Source organism: Oncorhynchus masou, chromosome 27, assembly GCF_036934945.1.
Source record: "Oncorhynchus masou masou isolate Uvic2021 chromosome 27, UVic_Omas_1.1, whole genome shotgun sequence".
Classification (NCBI taxonomy): Eukaryota; Metazoa; Chordata; class Actinopteri; order Salmoniformes; family Salmonidae; genus Oncorhynchus; species Oncorhynchus masou.
Genome location: NC_088238.1, coordinates 60,689,918 through 60,702,904, shown reverse-complemented (window position 1 = coordinate 60,702,904; position 12,987 = coordinate 60,689,918). Strand labels below are relative to the sequence as shown.

Sequence of the window (12,987 nt, the reverse complement as noted above, 5' to 3'; positions counted from 1 at the left end):
TTTTGTCTATTCCCAAATGCAACTACTTGCAATCTAAGGGGATGTAGCTCAGAGGAATAGAGCATTAGTTGAACGTACGAAGACCTGGGGGCAATCGTCAGCAGCTCCAAGAAACCATCAAACTCAGCAGATTAATTTCTTAAAGGGAACATATGCTTCTGCCGAACCTCTGATCATCTCGGTAATGGCGTTTGATTACATTTGACACCCTTTGATAGCTCAGTTGGTAGAGCGGAGGACTGTAGGTGAAATTGCTGTAATCCTTAGGTCGCTGGTTCAAATCCTGCTCGAAGGATTGTACTTTTTCTTGTGGCTTACACCAACTTTTTGACAGCAGTGCACCTTGACATGTGCTTGACAAAAAATATCTTTCCCTGAGAGAAGAACTCTTCACTTGTTGACCTTTGATAGGAATGTTGGAAGAGCAGCAGAGAGTTCTTGAGATTCCAACAATCCTTAGGTTGCTGACTCAGAAGAGTATAACTTTTTCTGCAGTTGTGCCAAGTTTTTGACTTATGCCTAGTGTTTCCCCAAAAGCAAGTCATTCCCTGAGCGGGAATCAAACCCAGGCCGCGGTGGTAAAAGAAATGCATCCTAACCACTAGACCAACAGGGAGAGAGAATAAGACATTTCGCAGTGAGAGGGCTAAACAGCGATTTTATTCCTCGGCTCACTTTTTGTCTATTCCCAAATGCAACTACTTGCAATCTAAGGGGATGTAGCTCAGAGGAATAGAGCATTAGTTGAACGTACGAAGACCTGGGGGCAATCGTCAGCAGCTCCAAGAAACCATCAAATTCAGCAGATTAATTTCTTAAATGGAACATATGCTTCTGCCGAACCTCTGATCATCTCGGTAATGGCGTTTGATTACATTTGACACCCTTTGATAGCTCAGTTGGTAGAGCGGAGGACTGTAGGTGAAATTGCTGTAATCCTTAGGTCGCTGGTTCAAATCCTGCTCGAAGGATTGTACTTTTTCTTGTGGCTTAAGCCAACTTTTTGACAGCAGTGCACCTTGACAAGTGCTTGACAAAAAATATCTTTCCCTGAGAGAAGAACTCTTCACTTGTTGACCTTTGATAGGAATGTTGGTAGAGCAGAAGAGAGTTCTCGAGATTGCAACAATCCTCAGGTTGCTGACTCAGAAGAGTATAACTTTTTCTGCAGTTGTGCCAAGTTTTTGACTTATGCCTAGTGTTTCCCAAAAGCAAGTCATTCCCTGAGCGGGAATCAAACCCAGGCCGCGGTGGTAAAAGAAATGAATCCTAACCACTAGACCAACAGGGAGAGAGAATAAGACATTTCGCAGTGAGAGGGCTAAACAGCGATTTTATTCCTCGGCTCACTTTTTGTCTATTCCCAAATGCAACTACTTGCAATCTAAGGGGATGTAGCTCAGAGGAATAGAGCATTAGTTGAACGTACGAAGACCTGGGGGCAATCGTCAGCAGCTCCAAGAAAATATCAAACTCAGCAGATTAATTTCTTAAAGGGAACATATGCTTCTGCCGAACCTCTGATCATCTCGGTAATGGCGTTTGATTACATTTGACACCCTTCGATAGCTCAGTTGGTAGAGCGGAGGACTGTAGGTGAAATTGCTGTAATCCTTAGGTCGCTGGTTCAAATCCTGCTCGAAGGATTGTACTTTTTCTTGTGGCTTACACCAACTTTTTGACAGCAGTGCACCTTGACATGTGCTTGACAAAAAATATCTTTCCCTGAGAGAAGAACTCTTCACTTGTTGACCTTTGATAGGAATGTTGGTAGAGCAGCAGAGAGTTCTTGAGATTGCAACAATCCTTAGGTTGCTGACTCAGAAGAGTATAACTTTTTCTGCAGTTGTGCCAAGTTTTTGACTTATCCCTAGTGTTTCCCCAAAAGCTAGTCATTCCCTGAGCGGGAATCAAACCCAGGCCGCGTTGGTAAAAGAAATTAATCCTAACCACTAGACCAACAGGGAGAGAGAATAAGACATTGCGCAGTGAGAGGGCTAAACAGCGATTTTATTCCTCGGCTCACTTTTTGTCTATTCCCAAATGCAACTACTTGCAATCTAAGGGGATGTAGCTCAGAGGAATAGAGCATTAGTTGAACGTACGAAGACCTGGGGGCAATCGTCAGCAGCTCCAAGAAAATATCAAACTCAGCAGATTAATTTCTTAAAGGGAACATATGCTTCTGCCGAACCTCTGATCATCTCGGTAATGGCGTTTGTTTACATTTGACCACCTTCGATAGCTCAGTTGGTAGAGCGGAGGACTGTAGGTGAAATTGCTGTAATCCTTAGGTCGCTGGTTCAAATCCTGCTCGAAGGATTGTACTTTTTCTTGTGGCTTACGCCAACTTTTTGACAGCAGTGCACCTTGACATGTGCTTGACAAAAAATATCTTTCCCTGAGAGAAGAACTCTTCACTTGTTGACCTTTGATAGGAATGTTGGTAGAGCAGCAGAGAGTTCTCGAGATTGCAACAATCCTTAGGTTGCTGACTCAGAAGAGTATAACTTTTTCTGCAGTTGTGCCAAGTTTTTGACTTATGCCTAGTGTTTCCCCAAAAGCAAGTCATTCCCTGAGCGGGAATCAAACCCAGGCCGCGGTGGTAAAAGAAATGCATCCTAACCACTAGACCAACAGGGAGAGAGAATAAGACATTTCGCAGTGAGAGGGCTAAACAGCGATTTTATTCCTCGGCTCACTTTTTGTCTATTCCCAAATGCAACTACTTGCAATCTAAGGGGATGTAGCTCAGAGGAATAGAGCATTAGTTGAACGTACGAAGACCTGGGGGCAATCGTCAGCAGCTCCAAGAAAATATCAAACTCAGCAGATTAATTTCTTAAAGGGAACATATGCTTCTGCCGAACCTCTGATCATCTCGGTAATGGCGTTTGTTTACATTTGACACCCTTCGATAGCTCAGTTGGTAGAGCGGAGGACTGTAGGTGAAATTGCTGTAATCCTTAGGTCGCTGGTTCAAATCCGGCTCGAAGGATTGTACTTTTTCTTGTGGCTTACACCAACTTTTTGACAGCAGTGCACCTTGACATGTGCTTGACAAAAAATATCTTTCCCTGAGAGAAGAACTCTTCACTTGTTGACCTTTGATAGGAATGTTGGTAGAGCAGCAGAGAGTTCTTGAGATTCCAACAATCCTTAGGTTGCTGACTCAGAAGAGTATAACTTTTTCTGCAGTTGTGCCAAGTTTTTGACTTATGCCTAGTGTTTCCCCAAAAGCAAGTCATTCCCTGAGCGGGAATCAAACCCAGGCCGCGGTGGTAAAAGAAATGCATCCTAACCACTAGACCAACAGGGAGAGAGAATAAGACATTTCGCAGTGAGAGGGCTAAACAGCGATTTTATTCCTCGGCTCACTTTTTGTCTATTCCCAAATGCAACTACTTGCAATCTAAGGGGATGTAGCTCAGAGGAATAGAGCATTAGTTGAACGTACGAAGACCTGGGGGCAATCGTCAGCAGCTCCAAGAAACCATCAAACTCAGCAGATTAATTTCTTAAAGGGAACATATGCTTCTGCCGAACCTCTGATCATCTCGGTAATGGCGTTTGATTACATTTGACACCCTTCGATAGCTCAGTTGGTAGAGCGGAGGACTGTAGGTGAAATTGCTGTAATCCTTAGGTCGCTGGTTCAAATCCGGCTCGAAGGATTGTACTTTTTCTTGTGGCTTACACCAACTTTTTGACAGCAGTGCACCTTGACATGTGCTTGACAAAAAAAATATCTTTCCCTGAGAGAAGATCTCTTCACTTGTTGACCTTTGATGGGAATGTTGGTAGAGCAGCAGAGAGTTCTTGAGATTGCAACAATCCTTAGGTTGCTGACTCAGAAGAGTATAACTTTTTCTGCAGTTGTGCCAAGTTTTTGACTTATGCCTAGTGTTTCCCCAAAAGCAAGTCATTCCCTGAGCGGGAATCAAACCCAGGCCGCGGTGGTAAAAGAAATGCATCCTAACCACTAGACCAACAGGGAGAGAGAATAAGACATTTCGCAGTGAGAGGGCTAAACAGCGATTTTATTCCTCGGCTCACTTTTTGTCTATTCCCAAATGCAACTACTTGCAATCTAAGGGGATGTAGCTCAGAGGAATAGAGCATTAGTTGAACGTACGAAGACCTGGGGGCAATCGTCAGCAGCTCCAAGAAACCATCAAACTCAGCAGATTAATTTCTTAAATGGAACATATGCTTCTGCCGAACCTCTGATCATCTCGGTAATGGCGTTTGATTATATTTGACACCCTTCGATAGCTCAGTTGGTAGAGCGGAGGACTGTAGGTGAAATTGCTGTAATCCTTAGGTCGCTGGTTCAAATCCTGCTGAAGGATTGTACATTTTCTTGTGGCTTAAGCCAACTTTTTGACAGCAGTGCACCTTGACAAGTGCTTGACAAAAAATATCTTTCCCTGAGAGAAGAACTCTTCACTTGTTGACCTTTGATAGGAATGTTGGTAGAGCAGCAGAGAGTTCTCGAGATTGCAACAATCCTTAGGTTGCTGACTCAGAAGAGTATAACTTTTTCTGCAGTTGTGCCAAGTTTTTGACTTATGCCTAGTGTTTCCCCAAAAGCAAGTCATTCCCTGAGCGGGAATCAAACCCAGGCCGCGGTGGTAAAAGAAATGAATCCTAACCACTAGACCAACAGGGAGAGAGAATAAGACATTTCGCAGTGAGAGGGCTAAACAGCGATTTTATTCCTCGGCTCACTTTTTGTCTATTCCCAAATGCAACTACTTGCAATCTAAGGGGATGTAGCTCAGAGGAATAGAGCATTAGTTGAACGTACGAAGACCTGGGGGCAATCGTCAGCAGCTCCAAGAAACCATCAAATTCAGCAGATTAATTTCTTAAATGGAACATATGCTTCTGCCGAACCTCTGATCATCTCGGTAATGGCGTTTGATTACATTTGACACCCTTTGATAGCTCAGTTGGTAGAGCGGAGGACTGTAGGTGAAATTGCTGTAATCCTTAGGTCGCTGGTTCAAATCCTGCTCGAAGGATTGTACTTTTTCTTGTGGCTTACGCCAACTATTTGACAGCAGTGCACATTGACATGTGCTTGACAAAAAATATCTTTCCCTGAGAGAAGAACTCTTCACTTGTTGACCTTTGATAGGAATGTTGGTAGAGCAGCAGAGAGTTCTCGAGATTGCAACAATCCTTAGGTTGCTGACTCAGAAGAGTATAACTTTTTCTGCAGTTGTGCCAAGTTTTTGACTTATGCCTAGTGTTTCCCCAAAAGCAAGTCATTCCCTGAGCGGGAATCAAACCCAGGCCGCGGTGGTAAAAGAAATGCATCCTAACCACTAGACCAACAGGGAGAGAGAATAAGACATTTCGCAGTGAGAGGGCTAAACAGCGATTTTATTCCTCGGCTCACTTTTTGTCTATTCCCAAATGCAACTACTTGCAATCTAAGGGGATGTAGCTCAGAGGAATAGAGCATTAGTTGAACGTACGAAGACCTGGGGGCAATCGTCAGCAGCTCCAAGAAACCATCAAATTCAGCAGATTAATTTCTTAAATGGAACATATGCTTCTGCCGAACCTCTGATCATCTCGGTAATGGCGTTTGATTACATTTGACACCCTTCGATAGCTCAGTTGGTAGAGCGGAGGACTGTAGGTGAAATTGCTGTAATCCTTAGGTCGCTGGTTCAAATCCTGCTCGAAGGATTGTACTTTTTCTTGTGGCTTAAGCCAACTTTTTGACAGCAGTGCACCTTGACAAGTGCTTGACAAAAAATATCTTTCCCTGAGAGAAGAACTCTTCACTTGTTGACCTTTGATAGGAATGTTGGTAGAGCAGCAGAGAGTTCTCGAGATTGCAACAATCCTTAGGTTGCTGACTCAGAAGAGTATAACTTTTTCTGCAGTTGTGCCAAGTTTTTGACTTATGCCTAGTGTTTCCCCAAAAGCAAGTCATTCCCTGAGCGGGAATCAAACCCAGGCCGCGGTGGTAAAAGAAATGAATCCTAACCACTAGACCAACAGGGAGAGAGAATAAGACATTTCGCAGTGAGAGGGCTAAACAGCGATTTTATTCCTCGGCTCACTTTTTGTCTATTCCCAAATGCAACTACTTGCAATCTAAGGGGATGTAGCTCAGAGGAATAGAGCATTAGTTGAACGTACGAAGACCTGGGGGCAATCGTCAGCAGCTCCAAGAAACCATCAAATTCAGCAGATTAATTTCTTAAATGGAACATATGCTTCTGCCGAACCTCTGATCATCTCGGTAATGGCGTTTGATTACATTTGACACCCTTCGATAGCTCAGTTGGTAGAGCGGAGGACTGTAGGTGAAATTGCTGTAATCCTTAGGTCGCTGGTTCAAATCCTGCTCGAAGGATTGTACTTTTTCTTGTGGCTTAAGCCAACTTTTTGACAGCAGTGCACCTTGACAAGTGCTTGACAAAAAATATCTTTCCCTGAGAGAAGAACTCTTCACTTGTTGACCTTTGATAGGAATGTTGGTAGAGCAGCAGAGAGTTCTCGAGATTGCAACAATCCTTAGGTTGCTGACTCAGAAGAGTATAACGTTTTCTGCAGTTGTGCCAAGTTTTTGACTTATGCCTAGTGTTTCCCCAAAAGCAAGTCATTCCCTGAGCGGGAATCAAACCCAGGCCGCGGTGGTAAAAGAAATGAATCCTAACCACTAGACCAACAGGGAGAGAGAATAAGACATTTCGCAGTGAGAGGGCTAAACAGCGATTTTATTCCTCGGCTCACTTTTTGTCTATTCCCAAATGCAACTACTTGCAATCTAAGGGGATGTAGCTCAGAGGAATAGAGCATTAGTTGAACGTACGAAGACCTGGGGGCAATCGTCAGCAGCTCCAAGAAACCATCAAACTCAGCAGATTAATTTCTTAAAGGGAACATATGCTTCTGCCGAACCTCTGATCATCTCGGTAATGGCGTTTGATTACATTTGACACCCTTCGATAGCTCAGTTGGTAGAGCGGAGGACTGTAGGTGAAATTGCTGTAATCCTTAGGTCGCTGGTTCAAATCCTGCTCGAAGGATTGTACTTTTTCTTGTGGCTTACGCCAACTTTTTGACAGCAGTGCACCTTGACATGTGCTTGACAAAAAATATCTTTCCCTGAGAGAAGAACTCTTCACTTGTTGACCTTTGATAGGAATGTTGGTAGAGCAGCAGAGAGTTCTTGAGATTCCAACAATCCTTAGGTTGCTGACTCAGAAGAGTATAACTTTTTCTGCAGTTGTGCCAAGTTTTTGACTTATGCCTAGTGTTTCCCCAAAAGCAAGTCATTCCCTGAGCGGGAATCAAACCCAGGCCGCGGTGGTAAAAGAAAAGAATCCCAACCACTAGACCAACAGGGAGAGAGAATAAGACATTTCGCAGTGAGAGGGCTAAACAGCGATTTTATTCTTCGGCTCACTTTTTGTCTATTCCCAAATGCAACTACTTGCAATCTAAGGGGATGTAGCTCAGAGGAGTAGAGCATTAGTTGAACGTACGAAGACCTGGGGGCAATCGTCAGCAGCTCCAAGAAACCATCAAACTCAGCAGATTAATTTCTTAAAGGGAACATATGCTTCTGCCGAACCTCTGATCATCTCGGTAATGGCGTTTGATTACATTTGACACCCTTCGATAGCTCAGTTGGTAGAGCGGAGGACTGTAGGTGAAATTGCTGTAATACTTATGTCGCTGGTTCAAATCCTGCTCGAAGGATTGTACTTTTTCTTGTGGCTTACGCCAACTTTTTGACAGCAGTGCACCTTGACATGTGCTTGACAAAAAATATCTTTCCCTGAGAGAAGAACTCTTCACTTGTTGACCTTTGATAGGAATGTTGGTAGAGCAGCAGAGAGTTCTTGAGATTCCAACAATCCTTAGGTTGCTGACTCAGAAGAGTATAACTTTTTCTGCAGTTGTGCCAAGTTTTTGACTTATGCCTAGTGTTTCCCCAAAAGCAAGTCATTCCCTGAGCGGGAATCAAACCCAGGCCGCGGTGGTAAAAGAAATGCATCCTAACCACTAGACCAACAGGGAGAGAGAATAAGACATTTCGCAGTGAGAGGGCTAAACAGCGATTTTATTCCTCGGCTCACTTTTTGTCTATTCCCAAATGCAACTACTTGCAATCTAAGGGGATGTAGCTCAGAGGAATAGAGCATTAGTTGAACGTACGAAGACCTGGGGGCAATCGTCAGCAGCTCCAAGAAACCATCAAATTCAGCAGATTAATTTCTTAAATGGAACATATGCTTCTGCCGAACCTCTGATCATCTCGGTAATGGCGTTTGATTACATTTGACACCCTTCGATAGCTCAGTTGGTAGAGCGGAGGACTGTAGGTGAAATTGCTGTAATCCTTAGGTCGCTGGTTCAAATCCTGCTCGAAGGATTGTACTTTTTCTTGTGGCTTACGCCAACTTTTTGACAGCAGTGCACCTTGACATGTGCTTGACAAAAAATATCTTTCCCTGAGAGAAGAACTCTTCACTTGTTGACCTTTGATAGGAATGTTGGTAGAGCAGCAGAGAGTTCTTGAGATTGCAACAATCCTTAGGTTGCTGACTCAGAAGAGTATAACTTTTTCTGCAGTTGTGCCAAGTTTTTGACTTATGCCTAGTGTTTCCCCAAAAGCAAGTCATTCCCTGAGCGGGAATCAAACCCAGGCCGCGGTGGTAAAAGAAATGAATCCTAACCACTAGACCAACAGGGAGAGAGAATAAGACATTTCGCAGTGAGAGGGCTAAACAGCGATTTTATTCCTCGGCTCACTTTTTGTCTATTCCCAAATGCAACTACTTGCAATCTAAGGGGATGTAGCTCAGAGGAATAGAGCATTAGTTGAACGTACGAAGACCTGGGGGCAATCGTCAGCAGCTCCAAGAAACCATCAAATTCAGCAGATTAATTTCTTAAATGGAACATATGCTTCTGCCGAACCTCTGATCATCTCGGTAATGGCGTTTGATTACATTTGACACCCTTCGATAGCTCAGTTGGTAGAGCGGAGGACTGTAGGTGAAATTGCTGTAATCCTTAGGTCGCTGGTTCAAATCCTGCTCGAAGGATTGTACTTTTTCTTGTGGCTTAAGCCAACTTTTTGACAGCAGTGCACCTTGACAAGTGCTTGACAAAAAATATCTTTCCCTGAGAGAAGAACTCTTCACTTGTTGACCTTTGATAGGAATGTTGGAGCAGCAGAGAGTTCTCGAGATTGCAACAATCCTTAGGTTGCTGACTCAGAAGAGTATAACTTTTTCTGCAGTTGTGCCAAGTTTTTGACTTATGCCTAGTGTTTCCCCAAAAGCAAGTCATTCCCTGAGCGGGAATCAAACCCAGGCCGCGGTGGTAAAAGAAATGAATCCTAACCACTAGACCAACAGGGAGAGAGAATAAGACATTTCGCAGTGAGAGGGCTAAACAGCGATTTTATTCCTCGGCTCACTTTTTGTCTATTCCCAAATGCAACTACTTGCAATCTAAGGGGATGTAGCTCAGAGGAATAGAGCATTAGTTGAACGTACGAAGACCTGGGGGCAATCGTCAGCAGCTCCAAGAAACCATCAAACTCAGCAGATTAATTTCTTAAAGGGAACATATGCTTCTGCCGAACCTCTGATCATCTCGGTAATGGCGTTTGATTACATTTGACACCCTTCGATAGCTCAGTTGGTAGAGCGGAGGACTGTAGGTGAAATTGCTGTAATCCTTAGGTCGCTGGTTCAAATCCGGCTCGAAGGATTGTACTTTTTCTTGTGGCTTACGCCAACTTTTTGACAGCAGTGCACCTTGACATGTGCTTGACAAAAAATATCTTTCCCTGAGAGAAGAACTCTTCACTTGTTGACCTTTGATAGGAATGTTGGTAGAGCAGCAGAGAGTTCTTGAGATTGCAACAATCCTTAGGTTGCTGACTCAGAAGAGTATAACTTTTTCTGCAGTTGTGCCAAGTTTTTGACTTATGCCTAGTGTTTCCCCAAAAGCAAGTCATTCCCTGAGCGGGAATCAAACCCAGGCCGCGGTGGTAAAAGAAATGAATCCTAACCACTAGACCAACAGGGAGAGAGAATAAGACATTTCGCAGTGAGAGGGCTAAACAGCGATTTTATTCCTCGGCTCACTTTTTGTCTATTCCCAAATGCAACTACTTGCAATCTAAGGGGATGTAGCTCAGAGGAATAGAGCATTAGTTGAACGTACGAAGACCTGGGGGCAATCGTCAGCAGCTCCAAGAAACCATCAAACTCAGCAGATTAATTTCTTAAAGGGAACATATGCTTCTGCCGAACCTCTGATCATCTCGGTAATGGCGTTTGATTACATTTGACACCCTTCGATAGCTCAGTTGGTAGAGCGGAGGACTGTAGGTGAAATTGCTGTAATCCTTAGGTCGCTGGTTCAAATCCGGCTCGAAGGATTGTACTTTTTCTTGTGGCTTACGCCAACTTTTTGACAGCAGTGCACCTTGACATGTGCTTGACAAAAAATATCTTTCCCTGAGAGAAGAACTCTTCACTTGTTGACCTTTGATAGGAATGTTGGTAGAGCAGCAGAGAGTTCTTGAGATTGCAACAATCCTTAGGTTGCTGACTCAGAAGAGTATAACTTTTTCTGCAGTTGTGCCAAGTTTTTGACTTATGCCTAGTGTTTCCCCAAAAGCAAGTCATTCCCTGAGCGGGAATCAAACCCAGGCCGCGGTGGTAAAAGAAATGCATCCTAACCACTAGACCAACAGGGAGAGAGAATAAGACATTTCGCAGTGAGAGGGCTAAACAGCGATTTTATTCCTCGGCTCACTTTTTGTCTATTCCCAAATGCAACTACTTGCAATCTAAGGGGATGTAGCTCAGAGGAATAGAGCATTAGTTGAACGTACGAAGACCTGGGGGCAATCGTCAGCAGCTCCAAGAAACCATCAAACTCAGCAGATTAATTTCTTAAATGGAACATATGCTTCTGCCGAACCTCTGATCATCTCGGTAATGGCGTTTGATTACATTTGACACCCTTCGATAGCTCAGTTGGTAGAGCGGAGGACTGTAGGTGAAATTGCTGTAATCCTTAGGTCGCTGGTTCAAATCCTGCTCGAAGGATTGTACTTTTTCTTGTGGCTTACGCCAACTTTTTGACAGCAGTGCACCTTGACATGTGCTTGACAAAAAATATCTTTCCCTGAGAGAAGAACTCTTCACTTGTTGACCTTTGATAGGAATGTTGGTAGAGCAGCAGAGAGTTCTCGAGATTGCAACAATCCTTAGGTTGCTGACTCAGAAGAGTATAACTTTTTCTGCAGTTGTGCCAAGTTTTTGACTTATGCCTAGTGTTTCCCCAAAAGCAAGTCATTCCCTGAGCGGGAATCAAACCCAGGCCGCGGTGGTAAAAGAAATGAATCCTAACCACTAGACCAACAGGGAGAGAGAATAAGACATTTCGCAGTGAGAGGGCTAAACAGCGATTTTATTCCTCGGCTCACTTTTTGTCTATTCCCAAATGCAACTACTTGCAATCTAAGGGGATGTAGCTCAGAGGAATAGAGCATTAGTTGAACGTACGAAGACCTGGGGGCAATCGTCAGCAGCTCCAAGAAACCATCAAATTCAGCAGATTAATTTCTTAAATGGAACATATGCTTCTGCCGAACCTCTGATCATCTCGGTAATGGCGTTTGATTACATTTGACACCCTTTGATAGCTCAGTTGGTAGAGCGGAGGACTGTAGGTGAAATTGCTGTAATCCTTAGGTCGCTGGTTCAAATCCTGCTCGAAGGATTGTACTTTTTCTTGTGGCTTACGCCAACTATTTGACAGCAGTGCACATTGACATGTGCTTGACAAAAAATATCTTTCCCTGAGAGAAGAACTCTTCACTTGTTGACCTTTGATAGGAATGTTGGTAGAGCAGCAGAGAGTTCTCGAGATTGCAACAATCCTTAGGTTGCTGACTCAGAAGAGTATAACTTTTTCTGCAGTTGTGCCAAGTTTTTGACTTATGCCTAGTGTTTCCCCAAAAGCAAGTCATTCCCTGAGCGGGAATCAAACCCAGGCCGCGGTGGTAAAAGAAATGCATCCTAACCACTAGACCAACAGGGAGAGAGAATAAGACATTTCGCAGTGAGAGGGCTAAACAGCGATTTTATTCCTCGGCTCACTTTTTGTCTATTCCCAAATGCAACTACTTGCAATCTAAGGGGATGTAGCTCAGAGGAATAGAGCATTAGTTGAACGTACGAAGACCTGGGGGCAATCGTCAGCAGCTCCAAGAAAATATCAAACTCAGCAGATTAATTTCTTAAAGGGAACATATGCTTCTGCCGAACCTCTGATCATCTCGGTAATGGCGTTTGATTACATTTGACACCCTTTGATAGCTCAGTTGGAAGAGCAGAGGACTGTAGGTGAAATTGCTGTAATCCTTAGCTCGCTGGTTCAAATCCTGCTCGAAGGATTGAACTTTTTCTTGTGGCTTACGCCAACTTTTTGACAGCAGTGCACCTTGACAAGTGCTTGACAAAAAATATCTTTCCCTGAGAGAAGAACTCTTCACTTGTTGACCTTTGATAGGAATGTTGGTAGAGCAGCAGAGAGTTCTTGAGATTGCAACAATCCTTAGGTTGCTGACTCAGAAGAGTATAACTTTTTCTGCAGTTGTGCCAAGTTTTTGACTTATGCCTAGTGTTTCCCCAAAAGCAAGTCATTCCCTGAGCGGGAATCAAACCCAGGCCGCAGTGGTAAAAGAACTTAATCCTAACCACTAGACCAAAAGGGAGAGAGAATAAGACATTTCGCAGTGAGAGGGCTAAACAGCGATTTTATTCCTCGGCTCACTTTTTGTCTATTCCCAAATGCAACTACTTGCAATCTAAGGGGATGTAGCTCAGAGGAATAGAGCATTAGTTGAACGTACGAAGACCTGGGGGCAATCGTCAGCAGCTCCAAGAAAATATCAAACTCAGCAGATTAATTTCTTAAAGG

At 43.7% G+C, this 12,987-nt stretch overlaps 12 non-coding genes across 12 annotated transcripts; all 12 read left to right on the top strand.

Annotated features, from left to right (window-relative positions):
• The first annotated feature begins 1,559 nt into the window (after nt 1-1,559).
• Nucleotides 1,560-1,646, top strand: trnay-gua (transfer RNA tyrosine (anticodon GUA)). The gene is given in 2 exon segments: nt 1,560-1,596; nt 1,611-1,646. It is a non-coding gene; the product is annotated as a tRNA-Tyr (tRNA).
• Nucleotides 1,647-2,235: 589 nt separating this feature from the next.
• trnay-gua (transfer RNA tyrosine (anticodon GUA)) lies at nt 2,236-2,322 on the top strand. Its single transcript is given in 2 exon segments — nt 2,236-2,272; nt 2,287-2,322. It is a non-coding gene; the product is annotated as a tRNA-Tyr (tRNA).
• Nucleotides 2,323-2,911: 589 nt separating this feature from the next.
• trnay-gua (transfer RNA tyrosine (anticodon GUA)) lies at nt 2,912-2,998 on the top strand. The gene is given in 2 exon segments: nt 2,912-2,948; nt 2,963-2,998. It is a non-coding gene; the product is annotated as a tRNA-Tyr (tRNA).
• Nucleotides 2,999-3,587: 589 nt separating this feature from the next.
• trnay-gua (transfer RNA tyrosine (anticodon GUA)) lies at nt 3,588-3,674 on the top strand. The gene is given in 2 exon segments: nt 3,588-3,624; nt 3,639-3,674. It is a non-coding gene; the product is annotated as a tRNA-Tyr (tRNA).
• A 1,942-nt stretch (nt 3,675-5,616) lies between these two features.
• trnay-gua (transfer RNA tyrosine (anticodon GUA)) lies at nt 5,617-5,703 on the top strand. Its single transcript is given in 2 exon segments — nt 5,617-5,653; nt 5,668-5,703. It is a non-coding gene; the product is annotated as a tRNA-Tyr (tRNA).
• A 589-nt stretch (nt 5,704-6,292) lies between these two features.
• Nucleotides 6,293-6,379, top strand: trnay-gua (transfer RNA tyrosine (anticodon GUA)). Its single transcript is given in 2 exon segments — nt 6,293-6,329; nt 6,344-6,379. It is a non-coding gene; the product is annotated as a tRNA-Tyr (tRNA).
• Nucleotides 6,380-6,968: 589 nt separating this feature from the next.
• trnay-gua (transfer RNA tyrosine (anticodon GUA)) lies at nt 6,969-7,055 on the top strand. Its single transcript is given in 2 exon segments — nt 6,969-7,005; nt 7,020-7,055. It is a non-coding gene; the product is annotated as a tRNA-Tyr (tRNA).
• A 1,265-nt stretch (nt 7,056-8,320) lies between these two features.
• Nucleotides 8,321-8,407, top strand: trnay-gua (transfer RNA tyrosine (anticodon GUA)). Its single transcript is given in 2 exon segments — nt 8,321-8,357; nt 8,372-8,407. It is a non-coding gene; the product is annotated as a tRNA-Tyr (tRNA).
• Nucleotides 8,408-8,996: 589 nt separating this feature from the next.
• Nucleotides 8,997-9,083, top strand: trnay-gua (transfer RNA tyrosine (anticodon GUA)). Its single transcript is given in 2 exon segments — nt 8,997-9,033; nt 9,048-9,083. It is a non-coding gene; the product is annotated as a tRNA-Tyr (tRNA).
• A 586-nt stretch (nt 9,084-9,669) lies between these two features.
• trnay-gua (transfer RNA tyrosine (anticodon GUA)) lies at nt 9,670-9,756 on the top strand. The gene is given in 2 exon segments: nt 9,670-9,706; nt 9,721-9,756. It is a non-coding gene; the product is annotated as a tRNA-Tyr (tRNA).
• A 589-nt stretch (nt 9,757-10,345) lies between these two features.
• Nucleotides 10,346-10,432, top strand: trnay-gua (transfer RNA tyrosine (anticodon GUA)). The gene is given in 2 exon segments: nt 10,346-10,382; nt 10,397-10,432. It is a non-coding gene; the product is annotated as a tRNA-Tyr (tRNA).
• A 589-nt stretch (nt 10,433-11,021) lies between these two features.
• trnay-gua (transfer RNA tyrosine (anticodon GUA)) lies at nt 11,022-11,108 on the top strand. Its single transcript is given in 2 exon segments — nt 11,022-11,058; nt 11,073-11,108. It is a non-coding gene; the product is annotated as a tRNA-Tyr (tRNA).
• Nucleotides 11,109-12,987: the final 1,879 nt, after the last annotated feature.